Source organism: Jaculus jaculus, chromosome 13 (genome assembly GCF_020740685.1).
Source record: "Jaculus jaculus isolate mJacJac1 chromosome 13, mJacJac1.mat.Y.cur, whole genome shotgun sequence".
Taxonomy (NCBI): Eukaryota; Metazoa; Chordata; class Mammalia; order Rodentia; family Dipodidae; genus Jaculus; species Jaculus jaculus.
The window spans coordinates 57,949,374-57,973,943 of NC_059114.1; the positions used below are offsets into that span (position 1 = coordinate 57,949,374).

The 24,570-nt window shown below is 36.3% G+C and overlaps 1 pseudogene; it reads left to right on the plus strand.

Annotated features, from left to right (window-relative positions):
- The first annotated feature begins 403 nt into the window (after positions 1–403).
- Positions 404–22,754, plus strand: LOC101609438 (annotated as a pseudogene).
- The last annotated feature ends 1,816 nt before the right edge of the window (positions 22,755–24,570 follow it).

Sequence of the window (24,570 nt, forward strand, 5' to 3'; positions counted from 1 at the left end):
ATAATTATTCTTTTAGACAATTTTTTGTTTGTTTTGTTTTGTTTTTGTTTTTGTTTTTGTTTTCATTTTCAATGTGACTCTTTCAGCCTTAAAATAATGGGTAGCTTTCCCAAGTTATCAAGAGTTAAGAATCAAGTTGAGAAAGCAGCTGAGCCCCTACTGTGGGTGCGTTTTCCACTTGCCACTTCATATGTGATGTGGTCCAGACAACAACGAAGGAAAAAAAAATCAAAGCGGAATTCTCACACAGAAGACTTGAGATCACCATGGTGGAGTGTCATTCAGGTATAATTATAAAATGTTGCCTTTCTCGGCATAGGAGTCCTCCTGACCTTCTCTGCTAGTGATTTCCAAACACCACTGGTGGTCCCCATCCTCTCCTTTTGAAATAAAGCTGTCAATTATGGTCACCCCTGTTCAGCAGCATAGAACACCCCTTGAGTTCACAAGACTTCAGGTCAAGCGGCTCTGTGCTGAAGTTAACACGGAGTCTACTGCATCTCATTCCTCACTTGAGAGAGGAAGATTACAGTCTACCTGTAGAAAGGTGAGGCAGATATTTGCTGTGTAGAAGATGAACAGAAGCCATTTATATTTGTACCAAGTAGTTTGTTATTCCATTTTCACGTACTGATAAGGTTGAATTCCTTGTCCATAAATTTGTTTAAAACTGGGACTGGGGATATAGCTTAGCAATTAAGGTGCGTTCCTGAAAAGCCAAGGGACCCAGGTTTGATTGCCCAGGACCCACATAAGCCAGATGCACAAGGTTGTGCATGTGTATGAGGTTCATGCACAGTGGCTAAGGCCCTGGAATACCTATTCTTTCTCTCTCTCTCTCTCTCTCTCTCAAATAAATAAAATAATGTCATTTGTTATACTCTTGCTAAAGTGCTAAGATCATTGGCCAGTTTACTTTATCACTTCCCATTTCTGGAGAGATTATGAAAGAGTAGTAAGAATGGTGCCTCAGTTACCCAGAATTCTTTCCACAGATGACTGTTGGAGCATCAAGAGCTACTATATTAGTCCAGTAGGACTGAAGGAGCACTGGTTGTTACAGGATACCATAGCCCATTCTGAATTATAGGTATGTGTAGCTTCTGTAGAAATATTTTTTAGGAAGGTGATTCTATATCCTTTAGCATGGTTAAAATAGTTTAGAAGAAAACAAAATAGATTTTATAACCAACAAACATGACCTTTAATTCTTTCTCAGTTATATTCTAATTTTCAGAAAACTGCAAAACTTTTTGAATATTTTTCTGCTACAATATAAATCATAAGAAAAATTCAATGAGAGAAAGAACTGATGAAATGTCAAACTACATATTATACAAAAATATAGTATGTACCCAGTAAAATTATGCCCTTAGTCTAATTTATACTAAAATACATGCTTTTACCATTAAACTATATCTAAACTAAGATGGGACAAAATTCTGTATGCATGTAAAATATTGGGAAGAAAATTTCTTCAATTTTAATATATGGTCTCTATATAGGAAATTCAAGCTAAATGTACTTTGATGAAGTTTATTCATCACGATTCTATCAATTTTGAAAGAATGTGACAAGGTTTGCTTTATAAATGATTAGGATATCTTATAATGATTCACTTAAAATTAATTTTGAGGTACTAAAATTATCAATTTATGTGGAAATATAATTTATAAAAGATTATTTTGTGCACAATCTCTAAATTAAAAAAAATATTTCTTAGATTTTTAGTTTTGATCCCTAACATAACAGGGCCTAAATATTAACATGAACCTATAAAAAATCAAATAACTTATAGTTTATTTGCCCTTGTCTTCCATTATTCAACCAGTGAATTTTTTTCTAAAACTTACAAATTTTTGTAATATATTCATTTTTACCATTTTTGCTATCATTATTCATTTAAAAAAAAAACAACTTTATTTATTTATTTATTTGAGAGCGACAGACACAGAGAGAAAAACAGATAGAGGGAGAGAGAGAGAATGGGCGCACCAGGGCTTCCAGCCTCTGCAAACGAACTCCAGACGCGTGCGCCCCCTTGTGCATCTGGCTTACGTGGGACCTGGGGAACCGAGCCTCGAACTGGGGTCCTTAGGCTTCACAGGCAAGTGCTTAACCATTAAGCCATCTCTCCAGCCCTCATTATTCATTTTTAAATGAAGTTATAACTTGTGTGCTAGATACAATACATAAACAATAAATTGGTGAGTTCAGTGTAATTTGTAATATAAATATGCATATAAATACATGTGAATACATACAGAGAGAAAGACATAAATAGAGAGTAAGAAAACTAAATATTATTCATTGCACAAAATAGATTGATAATACAAAAAGTACAGCAGATTCATAACAGTGAAATACAAGCTTGTTATCCATTTTGTCTCCTTGACACCATATCTTGTTACTTGTGTAGAAATTTTCCAAGACAGCAGTGAGCCGGGCGTAGTGGTGCACACCTTTATCCCAGCACTTGGGAGGCAGAGGTAGGAGGACTGCATGAGTTTGAGGCCATGGTGAGACTAGATAGTGAATTCCAGTTCAGCCTGAGCTAGAATGAGACCCTGCCTTGAAAAACTAAAATAAATAAATAAATAAATAAAATGAAAGAAGAAAGAAAGAAAGAAAGAAAGAAAGAAAAAACAGGGCAGCAATGAAAAACACACATAATTAATGCAGAATCCAAAGAATTGTGCTTTAGTTTAGAGAGTACCCTGATCTACTTGACTTGGCAAGTAAGCTTCAGCCAAATTCAAGAAGATTCCACTGAGTGATCATGTATGTGTAACCAGTTTCTGAATCACTGTAACACAAGCAGTGGACATTGAGGCAATGACACTTCAGTTTGGATTGTACTTTAGTTTGCTTTTCCTGATTCACATTATTTATGCCTCAAGCTTGTTGCCAAGATAAAATGTTATATACATTTACATTAAACAAGATGGTAAGTGGATTAGCTTCAAAATCCTACAGATATACTTAGAATAAAAGTTTTAACAAAATTGGAAGGGAAAAAAAGAGTGTATATTACTTTCATAGGAAAGCATTAGACTTAACTAAGTGTGTATTTTCAATGTTCTCAAATATTTAAAAGTTTGTTAACTTTTTGGTGCTTCACACATATAATTTTTTGCTTTCCTATATAAACCTATTTTTAAAATAATAAAAAATATATATTACTAATTTTTTAGTTATGTGTGTGTGTGTTCCTAAAGAGTTATGGGATTTAAAGGAAATATGTGAACGAATGCAAATCTTTCTAATGAAAAGATATATTGCCTGAATCTTATTAAAAGAACTTTAATAAATATATATAAGGATCTCCTCTATCAATAAAGATGATTGCAAAAGTTGGTGATTAAGCAAACTAGAAAACTGTGAATGTTAATATGTTGAAACCTTCAAGAACTTCCATGATGTTTTGTGAAATTTTTAGCAATTGCATAAAAAGGAGAGTTTGTTCTCCAAAGCTCAGGGACTTGCAGAGTGCAGATGCAAAAAGATGTTAAGGCAAGAGGATGAGAAGTGCAGCTGTGAAATGCGATACAACAAATAATACACTACACCCAAGGACTCACAGCAGATGAGCTGTCCAGTTCATGATGGAGCCTGTCATTATCTCATTACAGATACAATGTCTTTGAGATCCCACATCTCCCAGAGCAAGTATTGGAAACTAATGATAGCTGGGAGAGGGAAAGTCATGATCTTTAGTGGTGTAGCCACTGGAGAGTAGCCCATTCTGTATTAAATAACCTTCCACTCATGTTTATGCAATCAATTCTAATTTAAATCATTAGTTTAAGACATAAATAATACATGGAAGTATGATGAAGGTCTAGTAGGGGTAAGTGCATGGGAAAAGGGTAAGAGTCAAAATGCACTGTATATAATATGAAATTATAAGAAAATAGAAAGGAATAATATAAACAGGGTTTATGTATAATTATTTTAGAAGATATATTCCATATATGCACTGTTAAACTTAATGTGTGATATGATTATATTAAATATAAGGCATGAATGTATACATAAACACATACAAACATTTATATGGTATACCTTTATAAAATTATTTGGACCCATTTTTAATTTTTAATATATTTTTATTTATTTATTTATTTGAGTGAGAGTGTGTAAGTGGCAGAGAGGGAGAAAGAAAGAGAGGGAGAGAGAGAGAGAGAGAGACAGAATGGACATGCCAGGACTGCAAACTCCAGTCACTGCAAATGAACTCCAGATGCATGTGCACCCCTGTGCATCTGGATTATGTGGGTGTCCTGGAGAGTCGAACTGGGATCCTCTGGCTTTGCAGGCAAAGAGCTTAACTGTTAAGCCATCTCCCCAGCCCAGGACCCATTATTGTTAAAAATGACATTTAATAAAGACTGTTGTCTTTTTGTTTCTTCTTTACAGACTCACTGATGCTACATAGTGGTAACAGGGTCCCTGAGAATATACTCAAATTATAAGGAGATAAATGTCTTTGAGCCTGCAAAAAAGGGTTTGATTATTCCTTATTCCTTTTTCTATAAGAGTTCTCACAGCATCCACTTGACTGGAGGGAAAAAAAAAAAATGTTTTCTCTTTCCCTATCTCTTCTTCCCTAAAGGAGTACCCCCTTCCCTAGAAGCCTAGTGATAAGCATGTTCACCTGATATGAAAGATAGACTGCCCAGCTCAGCTCCATCCAGTAAATTCCATAAAAGATTCAGTCAAAGAAATCAGGCAGGCCTTTCCATTTTCAGGAACACCTTCTTGAGGTAGAGCTCTGCCTTCTTTTCTCCTCTTAACCTCCAAATCTATGTACTAGTTTGAATATAATTTTAATGCACAGCCGCACATACTTAGGGTATTTTGTTAAATCCAAACTTGTAACTTGGGTCTCCCACCACTTAGCTGGAGGTGGTGTCACTGGGAGAAGGTCCTGAAGTTTAAGCCTAAGGTGTGTTTTAGGGGATGTATCTGAATTTCAGACCCAAGGTGTATGGAGAGCAATTTAACCTCTGGTGGTTTGTGTTGCTGCTGTTGGTTTTGCTGTCTACCTTTGCTTGAAAGCTGGAGCAAGCCACCTTCTTCCACCATCAATGGTGTTTCCCTGGATTGTGTAAGCCTGAAATAAACCCTTCCTCCCACAAACTGCGTCTGGTTGGATGTTTATCCTAACAATATGGGACTGACTACAACAATCTATAAACTCAAAACATTTTTAAATTTTACTCTGTCTTTTCTAGGTATTTCATTCAAAGAAATCCTGAAGAGAACAATACAAAAGTAGGGTCTGAGGAGATGCTTGAAAACCTGGATTTTCTGGGTTCAGTTCCTCAGTACCCGAATAAAGCCAGATGCACAAATTGGCACATACATCAAGGGTACATTTTCAGCAGTAGGAAGCCTTGGCTTGTCTGTACATCTCTCTCCTCTTTCTCTTCCCTATCTCCCTCACCAACTCCCTCTTTGTCTGTCTCATGAATAAGTAAAAATATTTAATAGAACCTGGAAGCCATTGAATAAGTGGATGTTTAGTGAGGCTGTGATCTTCTTGTTCCAAAAGTTCTCAGTTATGGCTCATGCAAGAGCTCGGAGTATTCCATTTTTCTCAAAGACACCCCACATTCCTGTATCACCATAACATTATAGTTACATGTACCTTTATCAGCTGTTTACTATGTACTAGGCATATCCATTATATTTGATTCTCATTATACACTCACCCAGTAGGATTGTGACAACTCAATGTTTTAAAAAAATCAATATATCAATGATCCCATAAGTTCATGATGGTCAAGATTTTAATCTAGGCCAATGTGATTTTTAAAGCTATGATTTTTCCACTTACAAAAACAACATGTTCTTCAAAATATTTGTGGACTGACTGAATATCAGGCCTATGATTTAAGTGACACTGAGAGAAGCTAATGATTTCATAGAAATCATTGAAAATATTGTGATTAAAAATAATGTGAACTAGTGAAGTATACTGGGTTAACCTTTGTCTCCATTGCATGTGGATTTGCCAGACATTTATTTAAATATAAATAGTATGACAATGAAGCGTATGAATGTAGTTTTGGGATATAGACAAATATCATACCTAAAACGTCATATTTAATGTCCAATTTAGCAATGGAGTGGTATCTGCTCTATCCAGAGAATAATGGGAAGAAAGCCTAAGGAGGAAAACACTACCTATGTAATCTGTAAGAAAATGATGAAGAAATATGGACTTACTTTTATGTAGGACAAAGAAACAAATTTCCTTGCTTCTACGCTGAGATAGTCCTCTTTGAAATTAGATGGAAGGACGCTTGTCATCAGTGTCCTCCAAAACATATCTATGGCATAATCTCAAAAAAAAAAAAAAATCTCTGAATGCTACCTTACATGGAACAAAGTGTCTTAGTTAAGGTTCTTGGGTTGGTGGGCCCATTAGAATTGGCCATTAATGCAAATACTAAATTCATTTGTAAGAGGAAGACAGAAGATTTAGCAAAAAGAAAAAGTCATATGATGGATGTAGATTCACCGTGAAAAGTCTTCTAGCATGGAATCTGAAGATAGAGGGATGAACCATTAGGCAAGTGATGATTGATCTTCTACAACCTGAAAAATTTATTCTCCCCCAAAGTTCCTTAAAGTATGGCTACAGTGAGTATGGCTATGGTGAAACTGTTTTGTTTGTTTGTTGGTTTTTGCCAATACAAGACCATTTTAGGATTGGTGGCCTTTGTGACATGAAGAGAGTAATTTGTAATACAAATTGCAACATACCACGTAAAATTAAGCATACCAACATATTTAGAAACACATCCTGGAACTTGTCATAAAAGGCAATCCAGGTTCAAGATACAAGTTAAATATAGGCTGCTTTGTCTATGGGAGAAAACTGGGAAAAACTGAGAAATCTTCCCATATCAAAAAACATATCTATAACAATATCCTCAATGCTATGCTTCCACAGGAAGTACATACTGACTCAAATCGCTTTCAAAGCAATTTATGGTACAAAGCATGGTAGTAACTAACGAGCCATTGGAGGAATCTGTGGCACTATCTGTCTCACTATGGCTGGGGGTGGGGAGGAAGAAAGTTCTAGCCAAATTCCATACTAGTAACATCTAGTCATTTGAGTTAGATAATGCTTTAATTATTCATTCCTGGTGTAAGAAATAATTGTAATCTCAGATATTGGTTTCTTTTCCCATTTTTCAAAAGACTCATATCTGAATTACTCATATTTGAATATTGCTTGTGGATGATATTGGGCTTGTATTTTTAATCCTATAAAGAAGCATAATTAAATGTGGAATTAATGCTATTTCTAGTCACACAGCTGATTTGTAGCATATCTTGGCAAAATTGAGCATCCCCAATGAGTAACAGCAGAATGTTAACACTGGTCTAGATACAGACATCACTAAATTAATCTTGCTAACTACTGAACAAATGAAATAGTAAAGGAAAAGGCATGCTTTTATGCCCAAAAGGATACCATAAAGAAAAAAATAACTCAATGGATGAAGGGATATATTGCACAATCATGACTCTTATGAAGGATTTACATCTGAAAATTATTTTAAAAAATCAAAAATTAACTAAAGTGTAATAAAACCCAATATAAAATGGGAAAGGTGAGGCATAGACATTTCCTAAAGAAATACACATTAAAGGCCCATAAGCACATGAAAATAGTCCTTGTTGCAAAAGCAAATTAAAATGAGAGTCATATGATTCATCACACCAACAATGTTGGCTGGAATCAAGTTAGAAAATAAAAACTCTTGGAGAGAATTATAGAAATGGAAACTGTGTTCCACTGCATGTTGCAGCATAACACAGTAACTTTTGGGGAAGTATTCAGTCATTTCCTCAAATGCTTGGATACATAAGTATTGTTCGGGCAATAATACACTCCTTGACATATCCAAGCACAATATAAAGCATAATGCTATGTTCTGGTTTGGGTTTAAAATGTCCTCATGTAGTGAAGGCATGGTTCCCAGTGTTGCCACACTCACAAGTAAGCTTTTGGGGACAGATTTGACAATGAGAGCTCTGCCTTCATCAACATACTCACCCATTGATAAGTTCAGTATATAGGCTATTGGAAAGTGATGGGAACATAGATTAATGACTTAGTTGAAATAAATGGGTCTATGGGGGTATGCTTGAGAATCTACAACTTCTCCTTAGACATTTTATCTCCACTCTTCTCCTCTCCTCTTCCTTCTCCATCTTCTTCCTCATCTTCTTCTTCTCCCTTCCTCTCTCTCTCTCTCTCTCTAACACTATAGCTTGGAAAAACACTGAAATTTTACAAAATGTTTGGGTAAGGTAAAGATGAACAATAGGAAAGATGTGTGGAAATTTGACAGTAGTAAAGAATGTTGTAGTTCCAAACTTTTGGTGTGTTTAAGTGTGATTTTTAATTTTTAAAAATATTTTATTTATTTATTTATATATTTATTTATTTAAGATAGAGGAAGAGAGAGAGAAAATGGGTGCCCCAGGGCCTCTAGCCAGTACAAATGAATTCCAGATACATGTACTGCTACCACTAAGCCATCTCTCCAGCCCCCCTTTTTATATTTTTAAATATTCAATTAATTTATTTACTTGAGAGAGAAAGAAAGAGAGAATTAGGTGCTTAAGGCCCTCCAGGCACCACAAATGAACTCCAGATGCATGTGCCCCTTTGTACATCTGGCTTATGTGCATCCTGGAGAATCAAAACAGGTTCCTTTGGCTTTGCAGGCAAACACCTTAAACACTAAACCATTTCGCTAGACCCCCTTTTAGATTTTTTTTTTTACTTATATATATTTCCCATAGTGTCATATGTATACACAAAATTTCAAATAATTCAAACTTAATAAGTTAACAAATGCCCAACATACTTATTTTAAAGCTGTTTTACCAATATTTCCTTCCGTTAGGACTCCCTTCTAGTTTTCTATATACTTGTTTTTTTACATTAAAATCTTATTCATATTTCACTATGTAATGGGCTTGTACAAGGAGTGATTCCCCTACTCAAAATAAAGCTATTATTGATTTTAAAAGATGCTTGGTTGTTTAAGTAGTACATTTATTGTAGTATAAATCATTTAAATTGAACAGAAAACACTATTCCCTAAGATGGTCCCCATCGCAATATACATCAATTGCACACAGTTCTAAATGTAAATACATTTTGAAAACAATCATAATTCTAGATATATTAGCCCTTCATTGGTATTACTTGAAATCAAGGAAATGTACCAAGTAGTGATTCTTAGCCATATCGTTGTCTGGTCTGATAAATACCTATATTCTTTTGTAATCTAATAGATTGTATAACAGTCTTCCCGTCTGCCTTAGATGTGTGATGAAGTGAGGTATGGAAACACAAAGCATTGATCTCCACTGAGTCTAGCATGCTATTCCCAAATAATGAGGTGACTCACTTTGTGGAATAGTGTGAGAACAAAGTACCCATGCAAGTGCACGCCCTCTTGGTCCCACCAAGGAAAACCTTCAGCCAGCAAAATATGTCTGCCATGCCTTGGGGACAAGAGTAGGTAGATTTGGGAACTAGTGGCCATGTGTAATGCAAAGGAGCATAGTTCACACTGTCTGTAATTGCTTACCTCCTGATTCCCCCAGTTGGTAATGAAGCAATCAGCAGCCTGCCTTGAGAGTGAAATGGGCAAATGCTCCTACCTTGAAACTCTGCCCTGGCAAACTCAGTGTGGCAGCAATTCATCCTGACTGTCATTATAATATCCCCCAAAATAAGTTATCTATCCAATCCATTCAGAAGGCAAAAATCAGGATGCCTAAAAAATTTACCATAGCTTCTAATAAATTATTGCATATTCAGGATATAGATATTTAAACCACTTTCTGTAAGAACTTTCATAATTTCATTCTACAATGTTATACCTACTAGTTCCAAACAAATTTGAAATTCCAGTCAAAATGTTTGCATAGATTTCTGTTATCCTCACTCTTAACTTGCAGCAAATTAAGAGAAAGAATTTCCCTTTTTCCTTCTAGTTACATTTTAATGCTCAAATACATTTAATTTCAAAGAAAAATGAGATTTTCCTTAAAATGTTAATATGGAATAGATAAGTAATAATACTCTTAATTTGTGGTTCTAAATCACATCTGTATCATTTTGGGGGAAATTAATGTTATGGAGTAAAGTTTAGAGATATTTTTAAATTAATTTTTTTTATTTTTTATTTATTTATTTGAGAGCGACAGACACAGAGAGAAAGACAGATAGAGGGAGAGAGAGAGAATGGGCGCGCCAGGGCTTCCAGCCTCTGCAAACGAACTCCAGACGCGTGCGCCCCCTTGTGCATCTGGCTAACGTGGGACCTGGGGAATCGAACCTCGAACCGGGGTCCTTAGGCTTCACGGGCAAGCGCTTAACCGCTAAGCCATCTCTCCAGCCCTTAAATTTTATTTTTATTTATTTGAGAAGGAGCGGCAGATAGAAAGAATGGGTGATCCAAGGCCTTCAGCTACTGCAAACGAACTCCAGATACATGTGCCACTTCTTGGTCCTGTGGAATTGACCCTGTGCTCTTCAGCTTTGTAGGCAAGCACCTTAACCAGTAAGCCATCTCTCCAGGTACCAAAGGAATTAATTTTGAGGTAGGGTTTGACTCTAGCCCAGGCTGGCCTGGAATTCACTATATAGTGAAGAGTATCCTCAAACTCATGGCAATTTTCCTACCTCTGCCTCCAGGGTGCTGGGATTAAAGGCATGTGCCACCACACCCGGGCAGGAATTTTTTTTCAATGCTGATTTGTTTCACTGTAGATAATTCTAATGTACTCAAAGTAAACTAAAGAGCTAATGTACATGGAAGCAACTTTGCAAGAACATTCTAATATGCTTTATTGAGAATTTTAAAAATATATTTTATTTATGTATTTCAGAGAGAGAAAGAGAGAGAGAAGAGACAGAGAGTGAAAATAGATATGCCAGAGCCTGTAGCCACTGTAAATGAACTCCATGTGCCACCTTGTGTATCTGGCTTTATGTGAGTATTGGGGAATTAAACCTGGGTCCTTAGGCTTTGCAAGCAAATGTCTGAACTGAAGAACCATCTCTCCAGCTCCTTTTTCAGAATTTTTAAAATATTTATTTGAGAGAAAGAAGGAAAGAAATACAGACAAACAGACAGAGAGAGAGAATGGGTGCACCAGGGTCTTCAGTTGCTGCAAACAAACTCCCAATGCATGTGTTACCTTGTGCATCTGGCTTACAGGGGTGGGGATCCTGGAGAATCGAATCTGGGGCCTTTGGCTTTGCAGGCAAACACCTTAACTGCTAAGCCATTGCTCCAGTCAAATTCAGAGTTTTTTTTTTTTTTTTTTTGGCCTTTTGAGGTAGGGTTTGACTCTAGTCCAGGTAGTCCTGTGTAGTCTCAGGGTAGCCTTGAACTCACAGTGATCCTTCTACCTCTGCCTCCCAAATGCTGGGATTAAAGGTATGCACCACCATGCCTGGCCCAATGCAGAATTTTAATACATCAATATACCATAATTTGATCATACTCTCTTCCATTTCAGTACTCCTTCTTTGGCCACCTGCCTAACCCTGTTCCATCGAGTACACTACTTTTTCCAGGTAATCCTTCTGTTCTGATGTTTTAATATTTTTTTTTTTGTCCTCCTCAGTCCACTATATAGAAATGCTAATGGGTTCAGAATTGTGCAGGTCTTTTGGGGGTTAACAACAGCCATTGTGAGGTCCTAAGGACAGTGCCTCAAAGTAGTAGTCCTTTCCATGTTGTGACTACTACATTCTTTTCACTCTGTTCTGCAATGTTTCCTTAGTCTAGGAGGATGTGAAAGCATGTTTCTTTTAGAGTTAAGTTATCAGTAGCATCTTATTCTCTCTCTCTCTGTACATATATACATACATACATATGTGTGTGTATATATATACATATATATATATATATATATATATATATATATATATACATATGCATATATATATGCATATATAGATTTCAATAATTAGTTTATTTGGTATTTGAAATAATACTCTCTCTTATTTATAATACTTAATGCTGCCCTTACTCTTTGTTTACAGTGATCTGATAAATTCCTTGAAAAATAGTTTGATACATTTGATTATTTATTAATTTTTATTCATTTATAAATGAATTATGTCTTTAAAGTCTTGTTCAAAATAGTACAACTCCTCCTTTTAGAAATTCTGTATTTTGGACTGTAAAATTGCAAGGAAAATCCTTCAGTATGACATTCATTTGTTTGCTTTATTCTATTTTACCTTTAACTATTATTCACAGAATGCACCTAGGGTTTGTCTATATTCTTGTTACCACTGACTTATTCATCACATCTTCTGCACATTTGTTTATGACTGCCTCTCTGCCTTTTCTAACTGAGAATACTTATTGACAACTTTTATTCAGTCTCTAAAACTATCTTTAAAACTATCTTTAATACTCCAAATAGACCAAACAAAACAAGACTCTCTCCCTTGAGGTCCCTTATATTTTATTGTATAGAACTTACTAAGAAAACTCATATTAATGTCAACCAAACCTCTTTCTGTCCTAATTATTTCATTTGAGACATTAAGATAGTCTTCCAAAACTTCATGTCCAAAATAAATGGCCAATAATTACCAATTGAAATAGATAAAAATTTTCTAAATATCCCCTGAGTGAGTATTGCTTTGAGAACTTAATGCATACCATAAGGAACATGTGATATACAGAACTTTAAATCTGCAAAACAAATGTTGCATGAGGTGAAGTTAATCTGCCAGTTAGCCATGAGTTGTGATTCCAGTGTTTAAGCAATTATAATTGCACTGGCCTATAAACTTTGAAACATAGTAAGTTTTCAAAGAAGAAAATATAACTTCCTAATAACCTCTTCCAAAAGAGATATTTTATACACGAGAAATTTTAGAATTTGTAAAGCTAAAACTTTAGAAAACATTATTTTAAATGTACTTTGACATTTTCATACATGCAATAATATATTTTGATCATACACATCCCTCCTAGGTCTGTAACACTACCTGTCCCCAATCTCCTTCATCTTTCCAACCAATCCTTTTCTGGCCTAAATGTCTGTGTTTTTATTCTTGTTGCAACCCACTAGTTAAATAAAGGTAGCTCACACAAGCATGGGTGTTTTTTATTTGTTTATTTAATTTAATTTATTTATTTATTTTTACTAGAATATGGGCAAGCTACCAGTGGCTATACCACTGAGGACAATTACCACCACACCACCAGCAACCAGTTACCCTTAGCAGATCTTCTGGGAGGAGTTGAGTCCTGTGAGCCATTCCTCCTTTTATGAGGTAATATTGACAGGCTCAATCTTGTACAGAAAATCACCACTACTGTGACATCATGAGTATATAAACAAGTTGTATAAGGAAGACAACGTTCCACAATACTCAAGTCCCTAGCTCTTATATTTGTTGTTTTTTTTTTTTTTGTCCCCTCTTTCATGATGCTTCCAGAGCCATAGAATGATTGAGTGAAAAAAAAAAAAACAAACAAACAAAAAAAAAAAACTAAAAAGAAAACAATTACGTCAGACAAAAAGTGAGAGCAAGGGCTGGAGAGATGGCTTAGCGGTTAAGCGCTTGCCTGTGAAGCCTAAGGACCCCGGTTCAAGGCTCGGTTCCCCAGGTCCCACGTTAGCCAGATGCACAAGGGGGCGCACGTGTCTGGAGTTTTGTTTGCAGAGGCTGGAAGCCCTGGCGCGCCCATTCTCTCTCTCTCCTTCTATCTGTCTTTCTCTCTGTGTCTGTCGCTCTCAAGTAAAATAAATTTAAAAAAAAAAAGTGAGAGCAAAACGGTGCAAGAGAAGAAATAAAAAATATCAGATTAGATAGAGTAAAGAAATTGGTTTAGCTGTCATAGTACATGTTCAATGAGTGTTTGGTTATTAATAATGTATAATAGAGAACTATTTATAAAATGTTAGTTCATTAGTTTCATGTGGCAGAGAAATACAACCAATTAAAATATTTAAAATACTTCTTTTACAAAGCAGGAATAATAATATTGGAAATCAAATTTTCTTTCACTTTGAATTATTTAGGATATTTAAAAATGAAATATAATTCTATTATTTTTTATAGATTTCATGGATAACTATTTGTACAGTGTAGTAATGAAGATAATTGGCAACATATAAAGATACTTGGAGCAAAGGCTACTGCCATGATGAAAGTAATACATCATTTCATTTATTTTTATTATTTATTTACTTATGTATGTATGTTTTTCAGGGTAGGGTCTCACTCTAGTTCAGGCTGACCTGGAATTCACTATGTAGTTTCAGGGTAGCCTTGAACTCTGCCATCACTCCCAACTCTTTTCATTTATTATAAAGTATTTTCTATATCCTTAATTGTAATATTAGACTTAAAAGTAGTAACATAATTATAGTTATTATTTTTAAATAATGGGAATTATATATTAAACTTTATATTATGTCAAAACAAATATAATTGTGATATATTTATAGTTTAGAAACTGAAACTGAAATATAAAGGTCTGATTTATAGCTAAAATTTTACAAAACTAATTTCTTAATAAAATAGTTTTCATTAGTTTAATATTCTTTAATTCTTATATCCATCTTTTTTAAATTTTTTTAAATTTATTTATTTGAAAGTGACAGACACAGAGAGAAAGACAGATGGAGGGAGAGAGAGAGAATGGGCGTGCCAGGGCTTCCAGCCTCTGCAAACAAACTCCAGACGCGTACGCCCCCTTATGCATCTGGCTAATGTGGGACCTGGGGAACCGAGCCTCGAACCGGGGTCCTTAGGCTTCACAGGCAAGTGCTTAACCGCTAAGCCATCTCTCCAGCCCCTTATATCCATCTTTAATACTACACTGGAATTTATAAATACAAATTTTTTTTCAATCTAACATGTAGTGTATTTTTTTAAAACATTTATTTTTGGGATGGAGAGTTGTCTTAGCAATTAAATCATTTGCCTCCAAAGCCTAAGAACCCAGGTTCCATTCTCCAGTAACCATATAAGCCAGATGCACAAGGTGGAAAATGATTCTGGAATTTAATTGTAGTGGCTAGAGTCCCTGGCATGTCCATTTTCTCTCTGTTTGTCTCTCTCATAAATAAATAACTAAAATATTTTAAAAATGTATTTACTGTATATAGACTTCTTGAGATCTCACTATTTTTCTCTTAATTCAGTTAGTTCCAAAACTTCACTTCCTATGTTATTCTACTGAAAGGATACCTCGAATAATCAGATTTTGCCAAGTAAACATGATAGCAGTGTGAGTAATAATTTACTTTTTTTATGTGTGTGTGTGTGAGAGTGACTGAGAGAGAGAGAGAGAGGTAGAGAGAGAGAGCACGGTTATGCCAGCACATCCAGCCCCTGCAAATCAACTCCAGATGCATGTACCATATAAATCTGGCTTATGTGGGTCTTGGGGAATTGAACCTGGGTCCTTTGGCTTTGCAGGCAAGCACCTTACCTGCTAAGGCATCTCTCCAGCCCATGAGTACTTATTTAATTTTCATGTTTTATCTATAAATTTCATGCAATATTTATACATGTGCCACAGCATGTTAATTTTCAATAGAAGCACTAAATTATGTATTTGGGGTAAAATTTTCAATAAAGGATGCTGTATTTATGTTTGATATATACTGCCACATTCATTCAAAGGGAATCTTTCTTCACCTGAACTTGGAAGAAACCATTTTCCACCCACCACCCTTATGTCTCCATATTCATCAACTTTCTGCTTCAAGTAAACCTTCTGAACTGGGGTGTGGGCTAGTGGGAAAGCACTTTGCAAGCAAGTAGAAGGCTCTGAAATCCAATCACAACACAAAACAACAAGAGACATGTTTTTCTAAAAGAAAATGTTTTGTACATTCAATGTACTGTCTTTGAAGAAGCTTGATAACAGAGCAATTCAAGGACTTTCAGCAATTCAAGGGCTGGGTGATGTTTCAGTCAGTACGATGCTTGCTTGCTACTCAAGCATGAAGATCTGGGTTTGGATTCACAGCAACCACACTTGAAATTAAACAAGCTGGCCATGATGGCATGCACCTGTCACCTCAGCACTGAGGAGGCAGAGGCAAGGGGATCTCTTAGGCTTGCTAGCTAGTCCTATTAGTTCAGTGAGAGTCCTTTGCTCAAAAAATAAGGTGGAGAATAACTAGGGAAGACACCTGAAGTTGATGGTTGTCCTCCACATGCATATGCAGATATATGCATGTTTACTCATACACCCATGTGTGCCCAAACTTAAGCATAACACACACACGCCATGCAACATACACACATACACACAAATGAGAACTTGAAAACAGGTACAGATGTAAGATACTAATATTAATATAGAGATCAATGATAAACATTGCATCTTGTATAATGAGTAATATGACACTGAAAGATGACCTAGGGCAAAATTTTCTGAGGTTATTTTAGTAAATACCCACAATGACATAGTATGTAAGTTATTGAAGCTAGTCTGGAAAGGTGAGAACAACTGGACAAAGGCTGACTGTGCAAATGCATCAAGACCTTTCCAGGAACAAAACAAGAAATTGGTTGCCAGAGATAATATGCCTAACAACAGGTGGCGCTAGGACTCAAAAGCAGGCTAGCTTCATATTCTAAAAGATTAAGGACTTTTTAATTTTTTGTATTAGCATAGAGATTTAGGTTTCGTTGTGATGCTTTTCAATCAAACTTTGGTTTTTGCTTTCACCCATAACATAAAAGACACTTCATGCTGACTAGTCTTGTCTCCACCTCCCTACTTACCATTGCTTCTCAACACTACCTGTACCTGCTCTTGTACCTTATTTACATATGTGAAAGCATTTCACTTTGGGTTCTGCATGTAACAAAGAGTCAGTCATGTTTGTCTTTTAGTATAGGTTTTCCAATTCTACCCATTTTCTTGAATATTCATTTTTTTTTATTCATAGCTAAATAAAATTCCCTTGTGTATGGGTGTGATATTTTCATGATCCAGCCATTATTCATAGAGCATCTAGGTTGATGTAGTTTCCTCGCTATTGTGATTTGAATGTCAGTTTGCATAGCTATGCAAATATCTCTGTGGTAGGATGTCAAGCCTTGGGGTGTATGCCCTGGAGCAGTACAGCTGGGTCATATGGAAGTTCAGTTTTTAACTTTTTGAAAAACCTCCACACCGATTTACATAGTAGCTGTAGTAGTTTACATGCCCACTCATATTTTTTTCAGAATTCCCTTTCCCCACAACCAGCATTAGTTTTCTTGATGATAGACTTTCTGAAAGGGGTAAGAAGAAATCTCAAAGTGGTATGAATTTGTATTTCACTGATGGCTAACAGTGTTGAATATTGTTTTTGTATCTGTTGAACCTTTGTGTTTCTTCTTTTGAGAGCTATACATTTCATTAGACCATTTATTATTTGGCAATTTGGCATTTTTGGTGCTTTATTTTTGCGGTAATTTGAATACTCTGGATATCTATCAAAGTACTGGCTGGTAAAGATCTCCAATTCTGTAGACTTTCTGTTTGTTCTTCTGATAGTTTCCTTTTCTACGAAGAAACTATAATTTCCTGTAATATCACTTGCTGATTCTTGATAGGATTTCCTATTGTATTAGAATTTTTAATTTTTTTTTAATTAATTCATTTTGTACTCAGTGAATACAGTCAAGTTCGTACCACTGTTAGGCTCATCTGTGTCCTACCCCTCCCCCTGCCCTCTCCTTGTTGAGATATATGGGTCATGCATTGTGGAGTTAGCCCACAGTTATGCGTAGGAGAAATCTCTCTGCATGTCATGACCCAACATGTGGCTCTGACATTCTTTCTGCCCCCTCTTCCACAAAATTTCCCTGAGCCATGTTGGGTTCATTATTTGTCTGCTTCAGTGATGAGATGTTGGGGGTCTCTGGGTCTCTGGATATCTAATTTGGTAGGAGTTGATTGTTTTCTGTGTAGATATCCTTCACCCTTGTGCTAGTACCCAGTTCACCCATAAAACAGCACCCTTGCTTGTTTCACCAATTGTTCTTAGTTTCAGCTGGGGCCCTTTTGAGGTATGATGGGGTGGTTCACTTTTTAGGATCTGCATCTATCTGAAAAAGAAAAGCAAATTCTCCAATGGAGAGTAGTTAGCACCAGACAAAAGGGATAATGCTTATTTTGTTATAGAGAATTTAATAGGTGTAGGCCCTCTTGTAACCCATGATTGGTCGTGGCTTGATAATGTTTGGATATGGTTCTGACTTGTTTCCCAGCTCCAACTATGGGTCCAGTTCCACTGAGGGGATCAGTTAGCCAAATTAAGAGCAGTTGGTTTCCTACCATGGCTGTGTGCCACTATTGCACTTGTATGAGCATCATGACAGGTTATATGCAGCTAAGATCATGAGTTGCTTGCACAGATATTTTCCCCCAGTTGCCCATGTAGTACCTTCTGGCACTAGACGTGCTGACTGTCTGGAGACTGACTCTCTTCCAGCTTCCAACAATGTCATTCCAATTTATGTGTCAACTGCATATGGTGTCTTCAGAAAGAGGTTCTTACCACTTACCTTTTGTGGGTCATCAAGTACTCTGACAGAAATCTGTCTTTCTTTTAGGATACCTTGTAGGACTCTTTGATCAAAAGCTCATTGTGGATGACAGCCACATGTTGGTACTGAGAATTACAGGTCAGTGCCCACTAAGAAAAGGAAGAAAAAGAGAACTAATGTAAAAGAGTTAGAGAGAAGAGAGAGTGAGTGAGAGAGAGAGAGAGAGAGAGAGAGAGAGAGAGAGAGAGAGGAGCTGTAGAAGATGAAGGTCAGTCTTCATCATATCCTTTCCAGTTTCCTGTTAATCAGGTGTTTCCTCAAGGGCCTGGTGAAGGTTCAATTATTTGGTCTGCATTTAGGATGTAGAATTTTATGGTACCATTGCTGTTTGGGTCTAGATCTTGCCATGCACTACACTCAAGTCCAAATGGATCAAAGACCTCAATATAAGACCAGAAACTCGAAAACTACTGAAAGAAAATATAGGAGGAACTTATCATGATATAGAAATGGAAAAAGACTTCCTGAACAAAACCTCAGTAGCTCACAATCTTAAAGCGTCCCTCAGCCAATTGGATCACATGAAGCTGCGGAGTTTCTTTACAGACAAGAATACAATAAGCAAAGCCAATAGATTAACCACAGAATGTGAGAAAGTATTTGCTGATTGCTGATTATCCAACGGACAGAGGCCTAATCTCTAGAATCTACAAAGAACTCAAAAACCTAAATAATAAAAAGTCAAACAATCCACTCACAAAATGGGGCAAAGAGCTGGACAGGCACTTCATGGAGGAAGAAATACAAATGGCAAGCACACACTTATGAAAATGTTCATCATCCCTAATCATCAGGGAAATACAATTAAAACAACTATGAGATTCCACCTCACCTCAGTAAGGATAGAAAACATCAAAAAAATCAACTGAAAATAAATGCTGGCGAGGATGTGGAGAAGTAGGAACACTCATCCACTGTTGGTAGGAATATAAGATGGTACAACCACTTTGGAAAGCATTATGGAGACTCCTGAAAAAGCTGACTATAGAGTTACCAACAGACCCAGCTATTCCTTACTGGGCAGATACCCTAAAACCTTTAAACCACAGCAGTAAGAAAAAAAAAATGACAATTAAATTTGAGGAAAAATGGCTAAACCTGGACCAGATCATTGTCAGTGAACTTAGTAAATCACAGAAAGATAATCACTGCATAGTATCACTCCTCTACAACACTTAACCTAAATCTACCCAAGATGCCGACATACCCAGCAAGCATCTCGGGAGACACAAATCTATTAGAATTTCATTCAGAAAGTTCTTTTAAAAAAATGTTTAATTTATTTGAGAGTGAGATAAAGGAAGAGAGAGAGAGAGAGAGAGAGAGAGAGAGGGTTCACCAGGGTCTCCAGCTACTGGAAACGAATACCAGATGCATTTACCACCTTGTGCATCTGGCTTATGTGGGTACTAGGGAATCACACTGGGTTCATAGTATAAATAGGAAAGCATCTTAAATAATAAGACATCTCTCTATCCTTTATTCAGAAAATTATAATCTAAACCTATGATAGATAGTGTACTGCCCATGTTTTCCTCTAGCATGTTCAGCATTTCTAACTTTTGTATAAAGGTCTTGGATCCTTTTTGAAGTGATCTATGTGTTGGGTGGGCTTAATACTCATTTGTAATTAGAGTTCCAGTTTTCCCAGAACCATTTGCTGAATAGGCTGTGTTTTTCCTAGTGTATACTTTTCATATATTTGTCAATAACTAGGTGTTTCTAGCTCTGTCAACTCATTTATTCCATTACTCACTCCTTCCTGTTTCAGTACCATGCTCTCTTTGTCACTAAAGCTGTATAGTATAATTTTAAGTCAGGAACTGTGTTATCTAATTTAGTATTCTTCGCTCAGGTTTTCATTGGCTATATGAAGTGTTTTATGTTACCATAGAAATAATTAGATTGTTTAATTCTAGTTCTGAGAACAAAATCATTAGAACTTTGATAGTCTATATAGATTAGTTTTGGAAATATAGCCATTTTCACAATATTGATTCTTTCCATCCAGGGGAATGGACCTCTTCAAAATCTCAGATTTGGAACTAGAGCTGTGGTTGGCAGGGCCTGGGGCCTAGGGAAGGTCTCAACTGTGGAGACAGCCATGTGGTAGAGAGAAGAAAGTAAATTGCAAGCCCAAGAATCAGGATTAACAAGAGATTCCTCTCCAACTTCTGAGAGGTTATGTGAACCCATCAGGAGATGAAAAGCCATCTCAGTAACAAAAAGAAAAAAAATGAGGCTGATATAGCTTTTAGGAAGACACAGGAAAAGGAAGCAAAAGGAAGGGAGCCAGACATCATTGTCCCCAGGTTCAAGCAGAAGAAGGGCCTGTATCCACCACATGAAGCAAGAGGCCCAGCCTGCACTGTTCCTCAGCAATAACCAGGCCATCAGACAGCCAGAGGTGGAAAAAGCTCCCAAGAAGCCTGAGTAAAAGAAAGCGGCAAGCTGGCCTTTGCCATGCCAGATGTGCCAGATGGAATTGGAAGCTTAAGAATCTGGACAGCACATGCTTTCTTCCCAGGTTCCAGAAGCAGCGACTAGATAAAGCCCATGAGAAAAAGGAGGCAAGAGCATTGAGCGGCTGAAGCAAGAGTTCGTGCAAAACACTGTGAAGTTTGGAGAGGTTGAGATGCAGCCTCCAGACCTGACAATCCAGCCCAGGAGGAGTATAAGCAAAGTGCAGCCTGGTATGAAGTCAGTGATGCTGAAGATACTAGTGGGCTCTAGTGGCATGCCCCAGCCACAAGCTAGCTCTGTAGCCTAACAACAGATTCTGGGTAGCAGCATGTCTGTGTCCTATGTAAAGTCTCTGGAGAACCAGCTGTGGAGTAGGGCTGGTGAGAACTCATGTCCAGGGATACAGTTCACACAGTACCATAGGAGGGAATACATAGCTGCCTGCTCCAAGTAAGAATGGACATGGAGCTTAAAGCTCCATAGCCTGGCAGCAACACCTAGAGATGCACACCTATAATACTAGCCCTCAGGAGGTGGAGGCAGGGTTGGGAATTCAAGGCCAGAACTGGCTACATAGCAAGTGTGAGGCTAAACTGACTATTAAGAATTTTCTCAAAACAAAACTCTTACCCACACATCAAGAGATAGGCCTGTCACACCCTACAAGGGAAGCATGCGGGACTTTTCTGACAGACTTGTCAGGGTCATCTCTCTAGCCAAGCTGGTCCCAGGAAGCTCAGCCCTGTGGCCAGGTGAGGTGCTAGAGTTGTGTGTGATCTTTTATTGCCCTTGTATGTTCAAGAAGTCTACTTTATAAAGTTTTTATATGCTAAAGGGAAAAAAAATCTAATATTTTCTTTAATTTTATTTACAGTATCTTAAGGTTTTCTTCATAGAGCTCTTTCTTTTGCAGGCAGCTATTGTTAGTCAGATATTATTCTTAATTTATATATCAGCATTTTCATTGCTGGAATATATGTAGACTACTAATTTTGGTCTATTGATTTATGTATCCTGCAAATTGTTTAAGTTTTTGTTTGAATCTACGAGTTTTCTGATAGAAAAAAAGGTATGGTATCTCAAGTATAGATTCGTGTTGTTTGTGAATAGGACTAATCTGATTTCTTCCTTTCCTATTTTATCCTTTTTATATCTTTCTCTTATCTTATTGCTCTAACTAAAAATTTTAAGCACTATATTGAATAAGAGTGAAGATTGTGGACAGTTTGTCTCATTCTAGACTTTAAAGGACATATCTTTAATTTTTGTCATTTATTATTATATATTGGTTTAAAATGTGTAGCTTTTGTTATTTTGTGTTACTTTGACCTCATTTTTTAATTTCTCCAAAATTTTCATTATTAAGCTATGTTAAACTTTGTCAAATGCTTTTTCTGCATGTATAGAAATGTTTATAGGATTTTTGTGCTTGGGTTATTTATATCGTGAATTACATATAGTGATTGCTTATGTTAAACCAACTATGCCTGTGTGAACAGAGACCAACTTGATCATGATGTAAAACCTTCTTAATGTAGCTTTGGATTCAGCTTGCAAATATTTTGTTAAGAAATTTGCATCTCTAGTGATCAAAGAAATTTGGTCTGAAATTTTTCTTTTTTCATTGTGTTTTGATCCAGGATAATTCTAGTTTCATAGGATGATTTTGGTACTGTTCCTTCAGTTTTGTTTTGTGGAACAGTTTGATAAATGTTATTAATTCTACTTCCAAAATTTGGTATGACTCAGCAATAAATTCGTGTTTTTCTGGACTTTTCATTGTGGAAGAATTTTAAATATTGCTATAATTTCATTTCTGTTTGAGTCTGTTTAATTATACATCATCTAGTTTTAATTTTGATAGGGCATATTCATTTAGAAGTGTATCCATTTTACCTCAGTTTTTCAGCTTTTTGGAATATAAAGTTTTCTAGTATTCCATAATTGTCTTCGAGATCTCACTGAGACGTGTTGTAAGAACTCTGTTTTCATGTCCAATTCTGTTAGAATCTTTTGTCTTTCTTTTGATAATTAGGCTAGGGTTCTGTTAATCTTCCTAACTTTTTCAATGAACTACCTTGTTTTTAGTTGTCTTTATGTATTGTTCTCTTTGTCTCTATTTCATTAATTCCTTCCATGTTTATCATTGCTTCTATCCACTAGGTTTTAGAATGGCATCTTGTTGTTTTCTAGCACCTTAAGGTGCATCATTATATTGATTATCTTGGTCACTGAGATCTCTTAGAGTGGTTATTGTGCACTCTCCTTTTAGGAATACCACTATTGTATTCCAGAGTACCTGGGTGGATGTGCTAAACTCTTTACTAATGTCTCAAAATTTTTAAAATTCTTCCCAGATTTCTTCAATGATCCACTGTTCATGCAATAGTGTGTTGTTTAGTCTATGGGTATTTGTGCAGTTACTCAAGTTTGTTGATTTCTAGTTTTATTCCACTGTGGTCTGATAGGATACATAGAATTTTAAGTTTTTGTACTAGTGAATGCTATCTTTGGGAACTTTGTTGTGGTAAATTTTGAAGAAACGTCCATGTACTGCTAAGAAGATTCTCCTAAGTTCCACTGTATATGGTAAAATTTACCCTTTTATGGTAAAATTTACCCTTTTTATTGGTATATTGTATATTTTTTGTTTGGATGACTAATCTAAGTATGTGAGTGGGACATTAAATTTTCCAACTTTTATTATGCCAGGATCTATGCAACCATTTTTGCCTTTTAGCGTTTGTTTTAAGAAACTGAGATCCCTAATATTTGGGAAATAAAGGTCTATAATTGTTATGTTTTCATGAAGAATTGTACTTCCTTTTTTTTAAAGGATTTTTTTTTTTATTTATTAATTTGAGAGCAACAGACACAGAGAGAAAGACAGATAGAGGGAGAGAGAGAGAATGGGTGCGCCAAGGCTTCCAGCCTCTGCAAACGAACTCCAGATGCGTGCGCCCCCTTGTGCATCTGGCTAATGTGGGACCTGGGGAACCGAGCCTCGAACCGGGGTCCTTAGGCTTCACAGGCAAGCGCTTAACCGCTAAGCCATCTCCCCAGCCCAAGAATTGTACTTCTTATTAAGATTTTTTTTCATCTTTTGACTAATTGGTTTGAATATTACTTCATCAGATATAATAATTGTGCCCATGGCTATACCACTCTGAACATGCCCATTCTAATCAGATATAATAATCACTCTACCCACATGTTTATGGTTTCCCCTTGCTTTGTAGGTTGATTTACATCCTTTGCTGCTCTTTCTGTAATGTCTTCGCCAGGTAATTTTATTTCCTGAAGAGAACATAGAGTTGCTGTTTTTTTGGTTTTTGTTTTTGTTTGTTTGTTTTTATTGTTTTTTTTGAGGTAGGGTTTCACTCTAGCCCAGGCTGACCTGGGATTCACTCTGTATTCACAGGGTGTCCTCAAACTCACAGCAATCCACCTACCTCTGCCAC